The sequence below is a fragment of the Pinus tabuliformis genome, chromosome 4_1, assembly GCF_031772625.1.
Source record: "Pinus tabuliformis cultivar Carrire ecotype Pingquan chromosome 4_1, CPIR1, whole genome shotgun sequence".
NCBI classification, from domain to species: domain Eukaryota; kingdom Viridiplantae; phylum Streptophyta; class Pinopsida; order Pinales; family Pinaceae; genus Pinus; species Pinus tabuliformis.
In genome coordinates, this window is record NC_142303.1 from 329518635 (window position 1) to 329543004 (window position 24370).

Genomic DNA, 24370 nt, shown 5'->3' on the forward strand with positions numbered 1-24370 from the left:
GATATAATGGACATAATAGTGAAAGTGTAATGGAAATGAATGACATTTTCAAGACTCAACACAAACTATGCCAACAACCAGGTCTGGAGTCATCTGGAAGGTCGACTGTTGGAACAAATTCGCCCAACCTGGATCATCGCGAGGGCATAACTGATCTATAGTGCTGACATCGCTGGTGAGTAACATAGCTAGTCAGATCATCGCTAAAGATAACAAGTGACCTCGCGCTGGAACATGAAATCGACCATCGCGGGAATTAGATGTACTTCCATGCTGGCAATGCATCTGGACTATTCACGAGCGCCCTTTAGTGCATATATTTAGTCCACAGACGTGATAATGCAAATAACTTAAGAAAAATGGGTCTTTTGGTAGCACAAGAGAGCATTTGTTCAATATGAGCATGTTTGATTTGGACACATGACACAATAGAAGGACTGGAGTGAAGACAGTGAAAAATTACTATGTAACAGATGCCCCCTAAAGTATGAAGCCCGAGAGAGTGGGAGGGGTGAAATTATTTACGAAACTGACTGAGCTGGAACACCATCTGGAAGAACCTACAAGCAAGTATAACTCATATCTGTGATAATGAAGTACATGAAGTCTAGGCATGGGCACAGCCATCCAAAAGACATACGAACTAGGTTTGTGGTATGGATGCAACCATCCAGCTAATGAGACCACAATAATGATAAAGCTATGGTCGCAGCCATCCAAGAAGACTCAGGTATGGTCGCAATCATCCATCAATGAGTCATGTGATCACAAACCAATCCACATAGCCCGAACATGGGTAATCTGAGTTCGGGGTCTTGAACCCAACTGACCGTAGTACAAATTCTAGCATGCGAATAGATGTGCTGAGGTCGAGCATGATAGAAATTCGCTTGATTATTGATCAATGAGTAAAATCATTTAACAAGTGCGAGAGAAACCACCAATAATGCCAATGGTTCTCAAGGTACTAGCTAGCACAATCCACGAAGTGTGAAGAAGGAGCTGAAGTCAAACACTCGTGGAATCACCTAATCGATGACCAATGATGAAAGTCGACCGTCAGGTGCGAAGAACTTGACATTGAGGCATGTAAGCTCTAAGGTACCAAAGGGGATCTCTAGCTCAATCTCCTGGATAATGAGCTGATGTCGAAAGGAGATGACCCATGGCAAGAGGGCCATAATGTTTCCCCCATCAACGACACGAGATAAGGAACAAGCGGTAGATGGTGGAACAGAGCATCAGAGGAGAAGGCGAGGGTGTAAACTGTAGAAGGATTATACTCTTGAACATAACGGCAACACGACTCCGAAGAGTGGCAACATTCAGGTACCAAGGGATCAGAGGCTCGATGGAGATGACGTGAATTGGATGGAATGAGGCTGAATGGTAACCCAAACCCGCGGAAGGCCAAATGACGATGTGTGGATGTCCCAACCCAACAAGAAGCAAAAGTGTCGATGTTCAAGAGTGATTAGCTACCATAGACAATCAATAATAAACCTAATGTTGAATCCAACCTAGTAGTAATTTAACGAGCCCTAGGAAGGAGGAGCTCGAGTCTCATCATGGTGGTGAGTCCAATGTCGTCAGGGTTTAACAAGTCCGACATAGGTAAAACTCGGAGTCTTTTTCATGTTTAGAGAGTTTGAAAAAGACATGGAAAAAGAAAACTCCAGGGGGGTCCTTTTCCGTAGATTTGTGTCTCTTGAGCCCAAAAAAGTATAAAACAATACTCAAAAGAATCGCCCAACCATTACAATCGAGGAGTACTTTTCATAACTAGTGACTTCGACCCGAAAAAGTAGACAAGCAGTCGAAATCACATCGTTTCGTAACCAATAACGAGCTTGAAACGACAAAGGCCCGACAATCTTTTCATGTTTACACGGTCAGAAAAGAGCTTAAAGGCGACCACCTCTTATTTCTTGTAACGCGTCAAGAGGAACAACTCAGCTATCTTTTCATTTTTCAAGTCAGAAAAGAGTGTTAAAGATGACTTTATGGGTCAAGTGCACACAAAGTTGTCACAACTCCACTACCTGTAGATCTTCACAAAGCATGTCAAACGTAAACCCAAAATGAACAATAGACGTAAAAGCATAGTTAGAAAACCATTCTTTAACAAACCATGTGATAAAAAATGAGAAAAAACCCACATTTATAAAATATAATTTTTTAATTTTCAAAAATTACTATAAAAGGGGGGTAATTTAGTCATTTTTACCATTGGTACTGTTCATTTCACCTTGGAGCAATTTGGAGCACCAAAGTTGGCTAGTTGATTTCGGCCTCGTTCATCCACCGTTCATCCTGAAACTTCATCCAGGTAAATACACTTCATCCTGTGCTTCAATTCAATGTCTTTTTTATGCATTTTGACGTTAGATGTGTTAGTTTAGGTGGATTTTTGAGTCGGACTCCGCCACTCGGTCATCGTGGGTATACCGCTCGGGTCCGCGATGACCAAAAAAATTTACACATAACGTTCTTCGATCATCGCGGGAAAGTGATGTACTTCCGCGATGACCGCGAAAAAATAGAACTGGAAACCTCGCGTCATTGCGTCTGTTTTAAAAACAGACGTGATGGCGACGCAAAATTATGTTTTTATGCAAATTATGTATTGAATTTTGCAAACGAAGTTTTAATCCATTTTTTCTTGTCATGCAGGCCATAATGGCATTTGTCTGGCAAGAATGAATGCATGATGATAACGATGTGGAAGCTTTTGCCGATGTTGGGTGCCGAAATGCATTACGGGCATGCAGATTGCTCAAATTCTTCCTTCCTCCGCACCTTTGGTCTCAACCCGATTTATTGGAACTACTGATTCAAGCCTGGAATCCCACAGATGGGAAATTCATTATCTGAGGCCGGGAAATCGAGTTCGATGCCACAGACATATATTTTCTGACTGGGTTTTCCTGTCATGGTGAGAGGCCCATTCTAGAGGGGCAGTGACCCGGGGGTGATTCCCTAGAGATGCTAATGGCTCAAGTCTGCCCACGAGCACGCAAAATGAGGAGCGGGAAGGTGGCAATCCCGACAGTGGAGGACATAGTTCTTTGTGCTATGCTATTCATGGTGACACGGGCAGCAAGCTCCTAAGCCCAACACGAGGCATCGAAGACCCATCTCCGGTTGGCTCTCGAATGTCTCAATCCAACCATGTTTAACTGGGTAGAAGCAGTGACGGCGAATATGAAGAGGCAACTTACCAACTGCCGTCGAGGAGAGACGAAGCAGTTTGGCTATGGGTCGATCTTAGTCCTGCTCATGTTGGAGCGGGTGCCGGCATTGCAGTTACAGGACATGGATTTGGATTTGCCCAGACCACGTGAGACTAGGGCCACACGGTGGGCGCACGTCATGCCACGAGGAGGTGGCGGACGACCAGTGTCATGGGGGACACTATTTCGAGAGTGGCTGGAGTGCCAGATGATCTTTGTTGAGGATTGGCCATATGCTGGTATGGACTTTCACGGAGATCCTGACATGCAGCTGCCTGCTGGAGAGCAGTGGGATGATGGTGGTAAGACACTTGATCACATTATTTTCACATTTTATTTTTTATAATGTTTTTTTAGATTTTTCCATGTATATGTCCTAATAATGAAATCTATAGTATTCAGATGTAGGACCAGTGAGACCCGTCGGGCTGGCTCCAGAGGCATGGAGGGATGCGCAGGGCATCCCAGCACTAGCCTTGGCTCCCCCAGCTGATGATACGGTGGAGACAGTGGCCCGAAATCTTGAGGACCTGACAGCAGGGATCCCAGATTACATGGGGATCGAGGAGGTCCCCATAGCATTTCAGATTCACACAGTAGGAGTGGTACCTAGGGTGCACCACCTGTTAAGGCGGGTAGCATGAGTGTGGTGTGCTATAGGGAGAATAAACCACCGTAGCAGATGACTAGGTTTCATTTCCTGCTAATGATTTTTTGAGAGACATGTGTCTCGGATGTATGGAGAGCACAGACTCTGTTTGGACATATACACTTATTTTTTGAGCATCTCGGTGCACCACATGATATATATATATATATATATATATATATATATATATATATATATATATACCTATGGTTTATTATTGTGTTTTACATGCTTCATATATGCTATTTTGATTACATGTTACGCAAATGTCTGTCTAATACATGGTTAGCCAATGCATCAGTTAATGTGTTTAATCTTCGTGGAACATGCTGATATGTGATAAAATCAAAATTCCTTTCTAACAATTTAACACGTAAATACAACCTTAAAATCTGATGGTCTCTGATGGAATATCACCCATTGAGCTGGTGGACGACAAGCTGAGAATCCAGATTCACGACCAATGTATGAATACCGAGATTGATCGCCTCGACTAGTAACTCAATAATAGGATTATATTCAGCGACATTGTTCGTGCTACAACCTAGACAAACACCTTGAAGGTCTATCAACTCACCATGAAGATTGTAGATCACCCATGCCGAAGAAGACAGGTTGCGGGTACTGCGGCAGGCACCATCAGCGAAACCAACTTAAGGTGCACCAGACATTTGCACAAGAAGTAAAAGATACAATAAGCGGCAATTATGCCTACACACAAATCCAAAACATGAAAACACACACACACACAACACACCTGCTAAAATCACACGTATGTACAAATCAGAGTGCATGAAATTCATGCATAATACTTTTTCAAGTAATGCCCATTTCGGGGCTTGTCTAGAGGATTCCCTTCATAATCAATCAACTCGTAGGCCCCTTTTTGTAAAACTCGCTTCACAATATAAGGCGCGTGCCACATGGGCTCGAATTTGCCTGCCCCCATGTTACAGGGAAAAGTGTCTATATAGAACTGCTCTATCCCACTAAGGTGTGACAGCTGCCTTAGAAACAAACAAAGAAAAGCTACTTTTGTTTTTCCTTTATGAATTATAGATAGAGAGGAATAGAAGGACCAACCTCTGTCTTGCGCTAATCTCCTGATTTGATTCTTCTCTTCTTTGATAGTCTTTAGCTACCTGCTCCCTTGCACTCCCAGCTTCACGAAGTACCTGTAAGATCACAGTAGCATAGCACTATACAAAGACATGGATCTATAATCATAAACAATCTAGGATCAGATGTAAATTGACCATACAAATGTAACAAAAATCAATGACACAAGAGCATGGAGGAAAACTTGAATAGCTTTTATTGATAAACAAGAAAGAGCCAAGAGGAGTTACAACCAGTTGTTCTGACCCAACATCAACCTCTCAGCAAGGAAGCCCCTCTTCACCTCATACAAAGCTTAGATAACCCAACAATCTTATGTTTGTCTCAAGAAACCAATAGCAATTCCTTACAATATGCAAAATTCCAGCCCCCTGGATCTCTGGGGTGAGGGATCCATATATAGATATCTGTAATGGAGATGAGTCAGCTTATGATTTGATTAGTGTCTTCCCTCTGATAGTTCTTGCTTTCACTTGGAGATTGATGATCTCTTACTCATCCTTGGTCGAATTCAGAGAGGCAAGTGTCACAGGAGAAGATTCTGGAAGCTTCCATTGCCTCTCCACCTCGCGGAATGACACTGCCATTTGTCATTTCTCGCCCATCGCACCCAATAGAAGGGCTTTTTGAAATGCAACGCACCCACATAGTGTATTTAGGTGAGATGCAACGCACTTGGCCAGTGGAGCAGCTGAAATGATCCTGTTTTGACCAATTTTGAGCAGTTTTTCATGGAGAACTTCTGGGAGAAGCTGTAATCTGTTGACCTTGTTCCTTTAGGGGTTAGAACAACACTTTTAGGGACTTAGGAGCCCTTGGTTTATGAACATTTCATGCTTGGGTTTGTGGTGCCCAAAAATGTCTATAACATTTGCCCCCTAAAGCATGAGGTCGTTAATCTTTTGATGTCGGGTGAAATGCTTTATTATGAGGATCCGAAGTTCTTTCAAGCTGGGAGGAGACCTATAATAAGATACAATACAATACATTATCTTCATAATATTTTCATGATCTAGCTGAGGCGGGCATTCCCATGCTCAGCTTTATAAATTCATTTTCATGTACATAGGACAGACAATCGTCTGAGTGTAGACTGATGATTCTGATAGAGCCATCATCCTTTTGATTGGATGATTATCTGTGCAGCAATGATGTACATTTGATGTCCTTATTTCCCTGAATATATATCGCAGCCCGGATGGATGAAACTAGATCCGGGGTCTTCAATCTCATTCGATCTTCACTCGAAGTACAAGTCGATCCATGTGAAAGTTGTTTTGGAGTCAAACATGGAAATACATCGCCTGATTACCAGCCAATGATGTAAGTTGTTAACAGGCGCGAGAGGAATCACCGATAATGATAATGACCCTCAAGGTACTGCAGTACAATTCACGTGGTGTGAATAAAGGACTTGGCGTCGAACACCACGCAAAATCTTTTGGTCGAAGGCCATTGATAAACTTGTCGCCGGAAGTGAGAAACTTGCCATTGAGGCATGCAAGCTTCAAAGTATTGAATGGGGTGTTCCTAGATCAACTTCTTGGATAATCAGCTGATGTCTACAAGAAGCGATGCGTCACAGGAGGGCCTTAATGAATCCCACATCAATGACACGGAACGGAGCAAATGATTTTAATGGAGGTGAAAACGATCTGGTGACATAAGGTTCAGGGTGGCAGTCATGAAAGAATGGAGTATAAATGTATGGTAGTGGGTGAGACACAAGTGAATTCTCTAAATGACTTCTCTTGAACATATCGGTGACACTGATGTGATGGATTGGTAGCATTAACCCCAAATGTGGATGGTATGATGGGACCATGGTGATGTGACCGGTGAATGAAACAACCCAACCCGACTCGGACACGGAGTGGAAGTGTCATGTTCAAGAGCGACTTGCTACCAACAAAGTTTCTTCAAGTTTTCTTCCCAATTTTCCCCAGTCATTGCTGACCAGTACCTCTTTATTTTTGTCAAGCTTGAGGAGGATAACATATGCTTGTTCTATAATTTGCCCTTCGGGCAAACCCATCGCTATGTTTTAACAAGCCTAGCGATAGTGAAACTCGTTCTCGTCTATAGACAAGTTTGTCGCTATTAAACTTTTAACGAGTTTAACGACAAAGATAACTTGGTCCTTTTCAATTTTAGAGAGTCTGAAAAGGAACGTAAAGGTAACTCCAAAATTCCTTTTTCGTCATCTAATCCCTTAAGTCTGAAAAAGTATAAAACAATACAGAAGGGATGAATTTTTGATACTTTTAATGAGCCGAACAAAACAAGCGCTCGATCTTTTTGTGTAATAATCTCTCAGGTCCAAAAAGATTAAAATTTAGAGGAGAGATAGCACTTCCGATCCCTTTAACGAGCTGGAGAGGCCAATGGCTCGACAATCTTTTCATATTTTACGAGTCAGTTGAAAAGAGCTTAAAGGAGACTCATCTTTTGAGGAACGAGTGATAAAATGGATAGCAACTAATTTCAGGTAAGGTTTGGAATTTTCCAATCATGGCAGTGTTACAAGGATGGCTAGTGAAATCACTCTTCGTAGCTGTTCCTCAAAATGGGTAAACAATCAAATGGAGGTGAATGATCGGCCAAAGCAAAAGTGGAGGTGATGGTGCAAACACGACCAAGGCTTTAATGGTTGAAGTACTACATTCACGATGGTTATTTATCGGTGAATAGTTCATTTTTTAATGAGCTTAAACGCGGGGGGGAACATTTGCTCATGTCTTATGTTTATTTTTTAACGAGCTTGAACTATGTGCTAAAACTGCTCGATTGAATGGTCTCTTTTTGACTTTACCATAAATAGCTTTGTTCTTTCAAAGATTGTACTGTATTTTCAAATGCTTCATCAAACTAGTCAGAAATGAACAATATATGCTTGAAAAATGAGTTAGAACACTAATACTTTACTTTGAACTACGTAAAAAGTAATGAAAAAGTGTTTTTACCTCTCATTTTACCATTTCATTTGAACTTTGGTTTGTTGGAGCTTTGGAGGTGCTTTTCCCCCTTTGGTTTTCATCAGCTGATTTCGGGAAATTCTGTGGACGATTCTCGGTGCCATCTGGACCAGGTAGGAGCTAAACCTGAGCTCTTTCATTTCATGTTTTCCATTTTACTTTCTGAGCTTGATTCCTGGTTTTTCTAAGCCTATGGGGTTTGAAAAACTCGTTCTGCCTTCAGCGCACCCTCTGTGTATCGAAAGGTGCATTGGATGTTGGCCTGTCTAATGTCCATCTGACTTGCAACACACCCAGAGCACTACTGTAGGTGCGATGGGCGCAGAGAAGGAATTTTATGCACAGTTTTTGATGGAAATTTTGCCTGTTTCTTACCAAAATCAGGATCTAACTCTTCTCTTGTTTGTTTTTTCAGAGATCTGGAGTAAGATGACCATTACATGGTGAGAACGTGAGCATGAAGAAGAGGACATGCTTGCCCTACATGATCCAGTTGCAGTAAACGCACTGCGGAACTGTGGCTTGCTGAAGTTTTTCCGCATTTCTAGCATGAGACAACAGATCAACTTACTGCAGTATTTTCTCGATGCTTGGGATCCTACCAACCAGGTTTTCTAGATCAGAGGAAAATCCATCCCCTTGACTATAGTAGACATCTATTTCTTGACTGGCTTGTCGAGGCGGGGTGCCCCCATCTCTTTATCAGGTTCAGCTCGAGGAGGTGAATTTGTGAGAGATTATGTTCGCCGGTATTGCAAAGAGGGATCTCAGCCGAGTAAAGATGGCAAGATCATCATCCGTGATGTCACTGATAGGTCCCTCAGGACTATTCTGTTTACTTTTGGTAGGATGGCTGGTGGTGCGGCTCTTCATGTAGCCAACGGATCTTATATGCAGTATGCCTTGGAATGCCTCCAACCGAAGGTGTTCAACTGGTGCGATGCAATACTTCTTCTGATGAAATAATAGTTGTCCAAGGTAAAGAGCGGGAGGTTGAAGAACTTTGGGTATGGTTCTATTTTGACCGCCTTTGCCTTGGAAAAGATACCACTGATGCAGCCGCAGTATATTGCACTCGATTTACCTTCACCTACTGAACCACGTATGCAGAGATGGGTTGACCATATGTCTAGGCATGCTGGTCAGTCTCAGATTTCATTTTCTGATACCTTCTTCAGGTGGTTCGATCGTCAGGAGATAGTTTATTCTGAGTATCCATATGCTGGCATGGACTTCCGGGGTGATCCAGATTTAGTACTGCCGGATGGCGAACAGTGGGAAACCATTGGTAAATTCTTTGACCATATTCCTGTCTATCGTTTTTCATTTATAATGTCCCTGTGCTTTATTCTATCAAGACTTTAATCAAACTCATGTGTACATGAAGATGTTGGTCCTGTTTGGCCCGTAGCACGCCTGAGAGTGCCAGCTGCCGCCCCAATAGGAGAGGCTGGTGGAAGGGCTATCCTTCGTGACCTCGATGTGGCCGAGACTCTCACAGCATTACAAGAGCAGGTTGAGGGCCTCACTCTTGGTATTCCAGATGTGAGGACTGACGAGCTACCTTTGAGGTTACAGCGGCATACTACTGGTGTGCCAAGACGATGGACTCGTCTCTTACGCATGATTGCACAGGCTGTGACTTGCTATCACGAGCATCATTAGACTAGGGTGCCCCCTAACATTTTGAGTTTTTTGGTCATTTGACCAATTTTGTCTTGATTACAGAACATTATGTGTAAACCATAAACAGTTATATATATTTTTGATTTTCGGAGTTTTATTTTGGTTAAGTTACATGATCCAAATGTAAACATTGATGGTATGTTTCTTTTTATAAATGTTGCAAATGTCTATCTAACACATAATTTGCCAATGAGTCAGTTAATGTGTTTAAATTTCTGGAAATATGTTGATATTGAATAAAATCAAATTGTCTCTCCAAAATCTTAACCCTTAGGAACATGCGATAAATAGCTGGATTTCGGACAGAATAGATACCAGTGAGTTGTAGTATTACGAGTTGTGAGTCTAGCCTGACAATCAGTCGGCATATACCATGTGTGATGGCATCAGAGAGAAGTTCTATCAACGCGCTATATTCAGTGATGTTATTTGTTGATCGGCCAATACACACCCCTCTGAAACTTACTAACTCGCCGCTTGGATCAAAAATGGCCCAGGCCGCGGAAGATAGGTTCCGCAAACTACGACTCACTCCGTTGGCATATCCAACACATGACTCCAATAGGTTTGACATCTGCAACAAATGTAAAAAGTGGATTACTTGACCAAAATAAACACTTTAGCGAAAACAAAAACATAACAAAAGCATACAGGTTACCATTACGCATAGTAACGCTTGAGGTACAACCCGTTACGAGGTCGTGTCAGTGGAATTCCGTCATAATCCATTAACTCGTAGGCTCCTTTTGCTAACACCCGCTTAGCAATATAGGGGCCCATCCATAAAGACTTAAATTTACCTGCTCCCAATTTGTCGGATTCTTGGTCGTAAAGTAAGACCAAGTCACCTTCTGACAAGACACAAGGTTTGACATTTTTGTCGAACTGTGCTTTGACCCGTTTCTTATGGGCTTCGTTAGCCAAAGCGACATCACGACGGGTTTCATCCAATTGGATTAGTTCCAAGAAACGAGCTTCTTCTTCTGAAGTTCCGCGGAGGAGATCAATTGCGAGTTTGAGGGACGAGATTTCGCACTGGATTGGTAAGACTGCTTCCAGGCCGTATACCAGTTGGAAAGGTGTAAACCCGGTTGCATTCCTTACAGATGTTCAGTAAGCCCACAAAGCTGAGTACAGGATTAGGTGCCATCTTCTTTTGTGAACTCCAATCATCCTTTGCAGCATGCGTTTCAAGACCTTGTTGATTGCTTCAACTTGTCCATTGGCTTGCGGGTAATATGGAGTAGAGCTCTCGTGAGACAACCCTAGTTTGGCAGCTAATTCAACCATCATGTGATTGCGAAAATGCGATCCATGATCTGTGACTATAGCTTGTGGTACGCCGAATCTGGCGACTACATGATTGAAAAAGAAGAGGGTAGTTGTTTCACCAGTATTATCTAATGTAGGCATCGCCTCGGCCCATTTGGTAAAATAGTCAACTGCGACTATGATATACCCATGCCCCTCGGTCGAGGTGGGGTTACATGTCATGAAATCGATGCCCCATTTGGCGAATGGCCCAACAGCAACTATTGGCTGCAGAGGTGCGGGTGGTCTTCTGGTTTTGCTATCGAAAATTTGACAAGCATGGCAACTTCTGACTGCTGTTATGCAATCTTTGAACATTGTTGGCCAGAAGTATCCTGCTCGTAAGATTTTTTGTGCTGTAGCATAACTGGACTGATGCCCCCCACATGCGCCTGAATGGCAATCATTCAAGACTTTTTTGGCCTCCTCATGGGTGAGGCACCTTCTCAGAACTGTATCGATACCGCAACGGTAAAGTGTATCACTGACGATCATGTAGTCTTTTGCTTGGTATCGAATACATTTTTGTTCGGAGTGAGAGGTATTTGGCCTATATTTTTAGGTTTGGAGATAAATGATTATATCCCCATACCACTGATTGCTTGAAGATATCAGAAACAAACTTTCGTCCACGATCGTTTCTTCGGATGTTTCATCGTTGGACGACGATGGGAGATCACATAATAATTCTGCGAAAACCAGAGCTTTCTTTGACTTGGATTTTACAAATTCCAGATCAAACTCTTGTAGGATTGCTATCCATTTTGAATATTTTCCCCCCAGCAACTGTCGCGACAATATATAAGTCATGGGGTTGCAATCTGACAGAATGGTAGTTTTTCGAAAGAGGACATAGTGTCGAAATCTCTGTATCACTTGAACAGCTGCGAGCGCTAGCTTTTCAACATAAGAATATTTGCTTTCCGTATCATTTAAGTTTTTACTTAAATAATATATAGGATGTTCAATTCCGTTGACTTCTTGAACTAAAACCATTGCGATGGTCGTATCCGCTGCAGCCAGATACAGGTTAAAATATTTTTGATAATCAGGAGCGTACATTAATGATGCTTTCATTAGGGATTCTTTTAAAGCATCAAAGGAAGCTTGCGCAACCTGGTCCCAGACAAAGGGTACTCCCTTTTTCAAAAGACGCGTATAACCTTTAGCAAGTTCGGTGTAATTTGGAATGAACCTCCTCAGAAAGTTTGCTTTCCCTTGGAGTTTCTGAATCTGAAGCAAATTCGAAGGTGGAGGCAAATTTATGATTGCCTAGACCTTACATGGGTTGAGACGAATCCCGTCCTTTGAGATTACAAATCCAAGCAAACGACCAGAACTGATGCAAAATACACATTTGTGTGGATTGAGTCGTATCTTGTAGTGTCGGCAACGTAGAAATATCGCTATTAAATGCTGCGGGTGATCAGTCCGCTTTCGCGAATGAGCCGTAAGGTCATCGAGGTATGGTTGAATGATGTTTTTGATGTCATGGAAGGCATAATTCATTGCCCTCTGAAACGTCGCCCCTGCGTTCTTTAAACCAAAGGGTAATTTTCGATATGCGAATGTGCCCCATGGACAAATAAATGCAGTCTTTGACTGGTCCTGTGGGTGGATATTTATTTGATTATACCCGGAGAATCCATCCATGAATGAATAGATTTCGCATTCGGTGCATTCATCAATTATCTGGTCGATGAAGGGTGTAGGGTAGTTGTCTTTTGGACAAGCTTGATTTACATCCCTATAATCGACGCACACTCTAATTTTTCCTTGTTTTTTCATAACAGGGACAATATTCGATACCCAATTGGTTAGAGGAACTGGGTAAATGAAACCAGCATGGAGAAGTTTCTCAACTTCTGCCTTAATGGCAGCAGCTTTCTTGCGGTGCACCTACCGTAGCCGTTGTCGTACTGGTTTGACATCTGGATACATCTTAATTTCGTGTTCAACGATACTTGAGTCAATGCCTGGCATTTCACTATATGACCAAGCAAAGACATCTCTGAATTCGCGAAAAAGAGCGTCATATATTTCCAGTTCTGAAGGAGAACAACATTTGCCAACATAAATATTCTCTACAACATCTGTTTTGGTCGAGATATTTATGGCGATAGTCTCTTCAATGTTGGACAAGTTTCGCTCGAAATCCACCGTGTTTATAGTATTTGATAGAAAATCAAAAACTGAAGGATGATAAAGGTCATCAGGGGTATCTTCTCCACAATCTGGAAGAAGGGAACGATGGTGGGAATCATTCCATGGTGCTCCTTCAATTACCATTGATTGAACAATTCCTTCGTCGGTGACATGCACTCGCGACCAAGGATCTAAAGGGGTACCATATTCTTTAGACCTATCTATCCAAATGCTTGATGAGCGTTGATTTGGGTTTGCCATCCAGGCTAGGAACATTGATTGCTACAATATTTCTGTTGGGCTTGGGGGCAAAACCATTGCATGATCCATGTCGATATCGTTTTCTGAGATCTTTTTAGAAGATATCATATTGCAGGTTCCTACCGACGCTACTTCCGCCAGGTTGATTGGAGGTGGAAGGGCGAAAGTTCCCATTAATATAGGATCTTTTAGTAGGCCTACTCCGATATTTTGAAGCGAATGGGGGCTTCCATGGATCATAGGAATGCTTCCTGTAACTTGAGAACCATTGGGTAGGAAGTTTTGTTGATCGACGATTGTAATCCCTCCTTGAAAGGGAAATGCAATCTTCCTAAAATAGGTCGACACAACAACAGCCATAGCATATATCCATGGTCTTCCTAGTAGGATGTTGTAATCAAGATTTCCATCGATTACTTCAACATCTATTTCTACTGTTTGCCCTCTTAGTTCAACTTTCAAGTTACTTAGAATACCATATGGGGTATATGTCCTTCCGTTGAATGCTTTTAATGTCGTCGAAGATCGCGACAAGGTTGGAGATCCTAAAGTTTTCCAGCAACTCATCGACATAATGCATGTAGATGCCCCCTCATCAATAATTGTTCGATGAACAGTTTTGTTGAGGGCTTTCACTTGAACAAGGAAAGCTAGTTGAGCCGGTAATTGAGGATCGTATCCTTTATGATCGAAGGATACAAGATTGGAATCCTTTGGGTCTATCCCACCAATGGCTGATAATAAAGCCTGCTTTTGGGATGGGCAATTTTGTAGTACTTCAAGAGTCGACATAGCGGATGGCGATTGGGCCAAATCTTCCACTATATTATAATGTTGTGCCGCTCTAGCGCGGGGATTAAACGTCGACTTGTGTACTACTCCCTTTGGCGGTTTTATTGTCAATTCAGGAATGGGCGGTGCAACTTCTGTTGAAGTTGTTGTCGAACTACTAGGTTGATCTTTATCCTTGTTGTTCGACAGCTGCGGATTCCCATAATCTTTGTTCCTTGTCGATATCAAAGCATCATTTTGTTGTTTTGAAACCGACAACATTAGCACTTGAGACGGGGAAGCATTTCCACTTTCAACCAGATTTGTTCCTGGATTTGGAAACGGATCAGTTAACACTGCGGAGGTTTTTGAATTCTTGAAGAATTTTTTAAGCTCAGCTCTGTGTGGACAATTTGCGGTCCAATGATCCTCATCGCATATAAAGCATGGATTTTTTGGTTTCCTATCTCTAGGAGGGTTTGCAGAAGATTTTTCAGGTGATGATTCTTCCTGTTTCTTCTTCTTCCCTTTGCCTTTCTTCTTGCCCCCTGGTTGTTTGGTTTCTTTGCCTTTATCTATCGATACGGCATTTACTTCCGAGGCAAGAAGTTCATCTTTTGCATTTTGACCTGAAATCTTACGGGCCTTTTTGGATGTATCCTTTGTCGATTTCGTGTCTGTTGTGCCAATCACGCCATCGCTGGAATGAGAGTCATTGTTTGATTTAGGAGGAGGAGGAACTGAGAATTCCGGTCTAGGGTCGTCAAGTATTTTATCGTAGAGCGTGCCGGACTGAGTGTAAATCAAGTCCAAATATTGTGCACGAGCGATAACTTGCTCTTCTGTTACGACTCCCCCCTTTACCACATCTTCCGTGATGGAAGGTAGTAATGACTTGATAAACCATTCAGCTAAGAGCTGATCGGGAACATACGTTTTTACCATTCTACGACGACGTCGCCACTCATGTATATGATCAGATATGTGAGTGGCCGTTGTCTGTTTGAAGTTGGTAAGGAGTTCCGTTCCCATTTCGTACCTTATTGGTAATTGAAAATGGGTTAAAAAGGTTGTGGCTAAGGTACTGAAGTTGTCGAATGAAGCTCTAGGCAATTCGATGTACCATTTTGCCACTGGACCAGTTAACGTCCTCTAAAAAAGGCGAAGCCTTATTGAATCATCATTTAGGGTGTTTGATGAACACCACAGATGAAAGGTCATCACATGATTCGATGGATCTTCACCCGGATTTCCATTAAATTTAGGAATATCTGATGGAAGCTTATGCGGAATCGCTGGCCACCAAGGGGCGTAAGCGATTGGATCATTTGTTAACCGATTTAAATCAGGTAACTCTAAAGTTGCCACAAAGGGTAACTGTTGATTCAGGTTAGGTGAAGCATACCCAGGATAAGATGGGATTGCCTGAGCGGTTGGTCTTTGCATACCGGCATAATGCATTTGATGTTGGTAACTTTAGTAACGTTGGTGGGCATGACCATTGTAAAATGGTTGATTTTGACCGTTTTGAATATACGGTTGTCCACTATTTGCAAAGATTTGTTGCTCAGAACCTTGGTATACTTGTTGGAATTGCGGTTATTGGCATTGTACTAGCCATGGTTGTGAAGCCATGTGTTGTTGCCAGATACTAACAGTTTGACCAAGATGAGGGGTAATTGTATCCGTCTGAACCTATGTCATTCCACCAATCGGCGATTGTGGTTGAGTTGCGGGGTCAAGGGGCTGTTGCATTACAACCTGAGAAACCTGAGGTTGGCATACAACAGGCAGCGCTTGAACTTGCGACACCGTCACAATAGCTGGCGTAGTTGGTATATTTGACATAGGTAAGCATTGTTGCATCGAGTATACAACTCTTGGTTGTTGAGGTAGTATTGGTACCCAACCGCTAGAAGTAATTCCAACATGACCCGAATTTTGTTGTGAACTCCCGTATGGTTGTCCTCCCGGAGGGGATAATGAAAGGGCATACTGCCCCCCATACAGTGGTAATCCAGAACTCAAGGGAATGGTTTGCCCTTGAGGGCCGGACTGCCCAAATTGACCTCCAAACGGATCAATTTGTTGAGACTCAACATAAGAGTTTCCGGATATTATTCCGGGTGAACAAACAAGAACAGACCATACTATCGAAATGGCCCCTGAGTGGGCTCCTTCTAGCGGTTGAGAGCTAGTTGGGACAGATGGTATACCGGCGAACATTGTTGGAGTGATAGCAAGGAGTTCTGCCGTTGCTGTGTCAGACGACACAGTCCTAGATGTTGACGGTTGTTCAGACATTTCTAGTCTATCCAAAAGATTACCTAGCAATTCTATAGGAGCTTCTGCTGGCAGTAGACTAACTTCTGATGAAGAAGGATACAGAGTGATCCCGACTCCAAATTGCGATGGAGTACTAGTTGGAGGATCTTCCACAATCTCTTCTATGGCAATCAGACTAGGTGGAAGGGGTAGACCGTCAGGTCCGTAGAATATTTCTGGTGCCGAAGAAGGTATGGAATCGGCAGCGACAGATGTTTGAGGAGCAAGACTCTCCAAATCGGTTGTAAATGGAACTGGTTCGGTAACACAAGTGTTAACTCTCAGACTAGGATCAGTACTACTGTCCTTCTGTGGCTGCTGAACTTCTTCTGTAGAAGCAGGGATTCCAGAAATGTTTGGAGTAACCGGAGTCTCTGATGTTGTTGGAACACTTGTTCTAACTTTAACAGGAGATTTGGAACCGGTTAAACGAGTTCGCTTTGTCCGTACTATCTTCGATTCTGGAGACAAAGACGGTTGACTCGTAAGCCTCCATGAACGACGGGGTTTCAATTGACTTTCTTCCACGATTGCGGATTACTCGATCAACTAAAATAAAGGGGAAGTATGTTTCCGAATTAAATGAATTTTAGACGCTTTGACACAACTTGTTTTTTCAATTTTTAAGAGTTGAGAAAAAACAAAAGATGACTCTAGTCTCCTTCGATTTTTAATGAGCCTGAAGTGACAAGTGCTCAGATGGACCTTTTCTGTTAAGGAGTCTGAAAAGGAACGAAAGGGACTACTTTGGAAATCTAGGTAGAGGGATTACCAAACCAATCGCAAAACTGCAAAATACTTTTTACGGTACGGCAGTCAATCTTCCCAAATGCTGTGTTCAGTGCATTACGATCGATAGGGCGGCAGACACGGCTTCCTATGGATAAAGGATTAAGCCTATTGGGGTCTCCCAAAATATACTCGACGGTACATGGGAGCACAAGTCCGTACTGGCACTTATCGCCTCAAAGTGGAGGAATCACCCAACCATCAGTGAGAACAACAGTTACCAGGCTTTACGACGCTGGAATACATCTCTAGCCTAGACTTCTAAATGTTGTGCGTTAAGTTCCAAAGCGTTGTTAGATTCATTGAATTTATTTTAAGTTGATCTTGTTTATGAAGTTTGCCTTTCAAGTTCACCGCGAGATGTAGATGTAATTCCTAAAATGCAATCTAAGATGATAAGCAAACTTTTATCTTCTTTGTGCAATGAAAATCCTAGCTACTAAGGAAAGAAAGACATAATCTTTTCATAAAGAGCAAAGAGCACACTCTAAATGCACTTTCCTAAATCAAGCCAATCAGACTGTCTATATGCAAATGCACATGCATGTATTTGTTTTCGACTTTCTTAGTATATGAATGCTAAAAAGAAAGTTGATGCACAAATCTGAATTTCTTTTCAAGCGACAAATATCAACAAGTTTCTTTTCGAAATCAAAAATGGAGACGATCACAACACCTTACGATTTTGAAATGAATACTTGTTCTTGACACTGGAAAATTACAAATTCAGACCAAAAACAATAGTAACAGGATAATCGACCATAAACAGCAATCAAACTCTTTCCTACGATTGAAATCGACACTTGCGACAGTTTCAAATCAAAGGACGACAGTATGATTATGCTACTTTTGCAAAGGAGAACTGAAAATGACTCAACAAACACACAAAAACATTTACAGTTCTTTTGTACAAAGGAGGTGGAATAATAGCAAGGAAAAGGGGTTTCAAACAGACATTTACTGATCACAGGCAGCAAAATTCAGGAATAGAACTGGAAAGAATGAATCACAGAAACCAAAACTGCACAGAGCCTAGTCTAATCAGCGCACCTGTAACACAGAGAATTTGAAATGCAGCGCACCTTGTCCACTCAGGAAGTGCGCTGAAGTTCAGATTCTCTGAACAGTACCTGTGCTGGGCCAGAAATGAGATTCTGTTTGGGTTCTGGGTCACAGTTTGCAGTTCAGTTCTTGGGTTTTGGCCGAGCAAAAAGCAATAAGTAATGCAACAATCAGGGGTAGATCTAAGGAGGATCTAAGAGCTATCACAAGGGCAATCAGATAGTTTGTGAATCAGTTGTTTAAATCATAAACAGATCCAGTAGATGGATTGAAGTAGCATTTATCTACTTTGCATTTGTTATGGCAAATGTAGTTCGAATGCTACCTGTAAGTTTATGAAACAGACAACAAAGAATGATAAACAAACAAACTAATACGTCCCCAGTGGAGTCGCCATTTTGTTATAGGGAAAAGTGTCTATATAGAACTGCTTTATCCCACTAAGGTGTGATAGCTGCCTTAGAAACAAACAGAGAAAAGCTACTTTCGTTTTTCCTTTATGAATTATAGATAGAGAGGAACAGAAGGACCAACCTCTGTCTTGCGCTAATCTCCTGATTTGATTCCTCTCTTCTTTGATAGTCTTTAGCTACCTGCTCCCTTGCACGCCCAGCTTCACGAAGTACCTGTAAGATCATAGTAGCATAGCACTATACAAAGACATGGATCTATAATCATAAACAATCTAGGATCGGATGTAAATTGACCATACAAATGTAACAAGCATCAATGACACAAGAGCATGGAGGAAAACTTGAATAGCTTTTATTGATAAACAAGAAAGAGCCAAGAGGAGTTACAACCAGTTGTTCTGACCCAGCATCAACCTCTCAGTAAGGAAGCCCCTCTTCACCTCATACAAAGCTTAGATCACCCAACAATCTTATGTTTGTCTCAAGAAACCAACAACAATTCCTTACAATATGCAAAATTCCAGCCCCCTGGATCTCTGGGATGAGGGATCCATATATAGATATCTGTAATGGAGATGAGTCAGCTTATGATTTGATTAGTGTCTTCCCTCTGATAGTTCTTGCTTTCACTTGGAGATTGATGATCTCTTACTCATCCTTGGTCGAATTCAGAGAGGCAAGTGTCACAGGAGAAGATTCTGGAAGCTTCCATTGCCTCTCCACCTCGCGGAATGACACTGCCATTTGTCATTTCTCGCCCATCGCACCCCATAGAAGGGATTTTTGAAATGCAACGCACCCACACAGTGTATTTAGGTGAGATGCAACACACTTGGCCAGTGGAGCAGCTGAAATGATCCTGTTTTGACCAATTTTGAGCAGTTTTTCATGGAGAACTTCTGGGAGAAGCTGTAATCTGTTGACCTTGTTCCTTTAGGGGTTAGAACAACAATTTTAGGGACTTAGGAGCCCTTGGTTTATGGACATTTCATGCTTGGGGTTGTGGTGCCCAAAAATGTCTATAACACCCCAGCTTATCATTCACTTGATCATATAGCAGGACTAAATCTCCTTCAACAAAAGAACGAGGATGGATAGTATGATCGAAGTGAGTTTTCACTCTCTTCTTCTATGCTTCAATAGCTAGAGAGGCTAGTCGACAAGTCTCGTCCAACCATTCTAGGTAAAGAAGACGTTCTTCTACTGGAGTAGTGTTAGGGAGTAATTCGACAGCTAATTTCAAAGAAGGGATCTCACACTCGATGGGAAGGGTAGCCTCCAGTCGTAAACTAATTGGAACAGAGTTAAACCGGTGGCACCCTTTACAGAAGTTTGGTAGGGCCATAAGGTAGAGAACAACATCAAGTGCCAGTTAGACTTGTGCATGCCAATGGTGCGTTTAAGCATCGTAACTAGAACCTTATTGACGGCTTCTACTTGGCCATTGGCCTGAGGATAGTATGGAGTCGAGCTATCATGCCACAAGCCTAGCTAGGTTATTAGTTCAATCATCATATGATTATGGAAATACTTACCGTGATCAATGATGATAGCCTGAGGGACTCCGAACCGTGAAATAATGTGATTAAACAAAAATTGCACCACTGTGTGACCGTCTTTAGATAGTGTGGGCATTGCCTTGGCCCATTTTGTGAAGTAATCAACGACAACGATGATATACCCATGCCCCCTAGCTGAGTGAGGGTTACAGGTCATATAATCAATGCCCCATTTGGAAAAAGGGCCGACGGTAGGAAACAGGGTGCAATGGAGCGGGAGGCGCACGCATCTTCCGCTGGGAGATTTGGCACTCGTGAAACGAGCGGATGGAAAGAATGCAATCCTTAAAGATGGAGGGCAAAAAGTAACTAGCACGGAGGATCTTTTGAGCAGTATCATATCCGGACATGTGACCACCACAGGTGCCAGAATGGCAGTCATTTAAAACTCGCTCAGCTTCCTCGAATGTTAAGCATCGGCGAAGAACAGAGTCAGCGTCGAGACGGTACAGGGTGTCCCCAATAATACGATAGGGCTAAGATTGATGGCGAATCTGTCGCCGAGCATCCTTAGACACATTGGGACGAAAAGAGGACATTTTTAAATAGACAATGATATCCCTGTACCAGGGATCGAGGGTGATAATTAAGAATAAAGTTTCATCCGGAATATGGTCCTCTAACCGAGAGGGCGCGGTAAGAGATGGCAAAGAGCAAAGCAACTCAACAAAGACGAGGGATTTCTTAGACTTGGCAGTAGTGAACTCCATGTCGAACTCTTGGAGGATAACAATCCACTTCGAGTACTTGCCCCCCAGCAACTGACGTGACAGGATGTACGTCATCGGGTTGCAATCAGAAACCACTGTCATGTACACAATAAGATATAATGGCAGAAACATTGGACGGCACAAATGACGGCCAATGCCAGCTTCTCAACATAAGCATATCGAGTTTCCGTATCTAGTAGTTTGCGGCTGAGATAATAAATGACATGCTCAGTGTCATCGTCATCATCTTGAACGAGAACCATGCTAATAGTGGTATCGACAGCAGCCAAATACAGAGTGTAGTCACGATGATAATTAGGAGGATGCAACAATGGAGCAGAAACAAGGAGAACCTTGAGGTGCTTGAGGGACTCTTGAGCAGCGACATCCCAAAGAAAAGGGTTATCCCGCTTCAGTAACTGCGTATAGCCTTTGGCCACTTTGGCATAGTTTGGAATGAATCATCATAAAAAATTCGCTTTGCCCTGCAGACTCTGCAATTGCTGCAAAGATGCAAGGGGAGGGAGATTCAAGATAGCCTCGACTTTAAGGGGATCCAAACGGATGCTCTCTCGGGAGATGATAAACCTGAGAAGTCTGCTTGACTCAACGCAAAAGACACACTTATGGGGATTAAGCCAGATGTGGTAGTGTCGACAACGGAGAAAGATTTCACGATGGTGAGGAGGATGGTCCTGGAATTTTGCTAAATGAGCTGGTAGATCATCTAGGTAAGGTTGCACAATGTGTCGAATATCATGGAATGCATAAGACATTGCACGTTGGAAGGTGGTGCAAGCGTTTTTAAAACCAAAAGGGAGCTTTTTGTAGGCGAAAGTGCCCCACGGACAGATAAAGGCGGTCTTGTGCTGATCTTGGGTGCAATATTAATCTGGTTATAACCAGAAAAACCATTCATGAATGAGTACATTTCACTCCCGGTACACTCATCAATGAGCTGGTCAATGAAGGGTGTGGGGTAGTTATCTTTGGGACAGGCTCGATTAATATCACGGTAATCAACATAGACTCTGATAGTGCCTTGTTTTTTAGTCACAGGGATGATATTGGAGACCCAATCTGTGAGTGGGATGGGTTAAATAAAACCAGCCTTAAGAAGCTTTTCAACTTCCGCTTTAATAGTCGTAGCTTTTCAGGGGTGCACGGGGTGTAGACACTGCCGAACAGGCTTAGCACCCGGATACATAGGTATCTCATGCACCACGATACTAGGATCGATGCCGAGAATTTCTTCGTAAGAACAAGCAAAGACATCACGAAATTCACGAAAAAGATCAATATAAAGCTGAATCTCCTTCGGAGTACAAGTTACTCCAACATGGATATGCTCGACAATCCCTATTTTAACAGAGATGTCGATTGGCTGAGTTTGCGTAATGTTTCTCATGTTGCCTTCAGAATACATTTGATAAACTTGAATGGGTGTCTGAAGGGGTTGGGATGGGAGACAAGGAGAAAACCACTCGAGACAGGTAAGCATTTCTCGGTGGGCAGGGAGAAACGAGGAACGATGGTGATGATCAGACCAAGGGGGTTCCTCGAGAGACATGGTCTCAATAATGGTTTCATCAGAAGGAAAAATTTCCTTTAAAGGGTCTGGAGAAGCATCGTCTCCAAGCCAAGTGGAATGAGCGTACGAGTCGAGAGTGTTGTGGGGAAAAGTATCCGACTCGGAATGACCCTATCCCTACTCTAAGGGTGATAGTTCCTTAGCAACAACTGAAAGTAAAGCTTTGATAGTTTTCCTTTATGAAAATACAGAGAGGGAAGAAAAGATTGACCAACCGATGTCTTTCGCTTTTGTCGATCCCGTCTTCTCTCTTTGCCTCTTGCTCCTAGCTCCTTGCTCTCTTGCCGGCCCAGCTACACACAGATCCTGCAAAAACGAGAGAAGGAAACTACAAGAAACATGTACTCATAACTGATGCATGGATTAGGATGAATCAAATATACAGATGAAAACAATACATCATTGCAATACAAGTATATAGGAGAACATCAAAAGCTTTATTGATAGAAGAAAAAGGTTCTGAGAAGGTTACAACCATAAATGGCTCCAATCCAGCAGCAAGAAATCTCCTCTTCTCCTCTATAAAAGCAATCACCCAATAACTCTAACTGTAAACCAACAGCACTTCCTTACTTTGCACAAAATTCCAGCCTCCCTAGACCTCATGAGAGAGCTCTATATATAGGAGATTTGGAGAAAGGATGAGTCAGCTTGAGGCTGGCTTCAAGCTGACTAGTGTCCTCTCCCACTTCAGTTATACTTCAGTTCTTGAGTCCACTTGGAGATCCTTGCTTCCACTTAGAGTTTAAGAACCTCTTACTCATCACTGGGCAAATTCCCTGATCCAAGTGTCATTTTGGAAGCTTCCTGGGCATTGACACCTTGAGAAATGAGCCTGCCACTTGTCCAAACACGTTCAGCGCAGGTAGCTAGTGTTGGAGTTGACATTCAGCGCAGGTAGCCAGTGTAGCAGTTGACATTCAGTGCAGGTAGCCAGTGTAGTAGTTGACATTCAGTGCAGGTAGCCAGTGTAGCAGTTGACATGATCCAGAATTGCCTTGTTTTTGAGCGTTTTCAGGTGGAGAACTGATTTGAAGTGCTGTGGTTTGCTGACCTTGTTCCTCTAGGGGTAAGAACAACATGTTTAGGGACTTTGGATCCCTTTGATTATGGACATTTCATGCTTCATGCTGTAAGGCACAAAAATGTCTATAACAGTTGCCCCCTAAAGTATGAGGTCGTTTATCGGGTGAAATGCTTTATCCAGAGGATCCGAAGTTCATTCAAGTGCTGAGAGGTGCCCTGTAATACGATACAATACAATACATTATTTTTCATTCTATTTTCATGATCTAGCTGAGGCGGGCATTCCCATGCTCAGCTTTATAAATACATTTTGGTACATAGAACAGACGATCGTCTGATGGTAGACTGATAATTCTCTGCTGAAATTATCATCCTTTGAATAGGATCATCATCTGCTGCAATGATGTACATGACAAATGTTTTTATATTTCCTGAATATATTTCGCAGCCCGGATGGATGAAACTAGATCCGGGGTCTTCAAACTCGCTCGATCTTCACTCTAAGTACAAGTCGATCCATGTGAGAATTGCACTGAAGTCGAACATGGAAAGACATTGCTTGATTACCGGTCAATGATGAAAACCGTTAACAAGCGCGAGAGGAATCACCGATAATGATAATGACCCTCAAGGTACTGCAGTACAATTCACGTGGCGTGAATAAAGGACTTGGCGTCGAACGCCACGCAAAATCTTCTGGTCGAAGGTCATTGATGTATACCTGTCGCCGGAAGTGAGAAACTTG